At 36.3% G+C, this 977-nt stretch overlaps 1 pseudogene; it reads left to right on the forward strand.

Annotated features, from left to right (window-relative positions):
• LOC102866235 overlaps nt 1-977 on the forward strand; it is a 5,547-nt pseudogene that overhangs the window by 1,151 nt on the left and 3,419 nt on the right.

The following is a 977-nucleotide window of genomic DNA, read 5'->3' on the forward strand; positions in this document are numbered from 1 at the left end:
TTTATATTACATATTAAAAAATTGCTGCAATTGTTTAGAATATAAACTAACAAAATGGTGGGTGTCTACTGATTGTCACCTTTATACGTATAACAGAAAATGGTATTGACCAATCTTTCCATTTATCATGATTGATGCTATACTTGAGTTTACTTTTTAAAATTTTTTAAAATGTTACATTAACAATGAAAGAATTTTTTTTGTTTGTTTTTTCTTCAAAGGGAAAAACAAACTGGGGGAGGGGTGGGCAGGGAGGAAAATGTGCAACAATGAATGAATGGGGAACAAACTAAATGGAAAGAATATGCTGTAAAAATACATATGTTGCAGTAAAAATCATTAATTTTAAAAAGTTACTTTGCTTTGCAAGCAAGTTTCATATACATTTTGTTTCACTCATATACATTATATTGCAAATATTCCTTCATTCACATTGTGTTTCCTATGCTCCTTCTTATACATTGCATTTTATAAAACTAATCCCTATTGATCTATTTCCACTATCACTCCTTCATTTTAGATCCCTACTGTATCTTTCCTAACTCCTTAACCTCTTTCCTCTAGCCACCAAACTCTGCCTTCCCACTCTCTTGATATTCCCTGCCTTTACACTCTCAGTTCCTCTGCCCCCTTCCCCTTTGAACTTTTGCACACATCCTACTAGTAATTCTTTTCTTTTTATAATACTGATCTTATGCACTACTTGTCCTCATGAGACTGAATTAGTTCACTCAACATAATGTTTTCTAGCCTCTCCCATGTTCTGTTGTATTTTTTCAATAATTATTCCTGAGTGTGGCATGTTGTTGTTGTTATGTGCCATTGAGTCGTTTCCTACTCAAAGCGACCCTATGCACAACAGCTCTAAACCCTGCTCTATCCTGCGCCAACCACACCGCCTCTGACACACCCATCCCGATTACCCCAGTCACCGAATCAATCCATCTCATAGAGGGGCTTCCCCTCCTGCGCTGTCC

Source organism: Elephantulus edwardii, unplaced genomic scaffold (genome assembly GCF_000299155.1).
Source record: "Elephantulus edwardii isolate Elephantulus edwardi_28Jun2011 unplaced genomic scaffold, EleEdw1.0 scaffold00111, whole genome shotgun sequence".
NCBI lineage: Eukaryota > Metazoa > Chordata > Mammalia > Macroscelidea > Macroscelididae > Elephantulus > Elephantulus edwardii.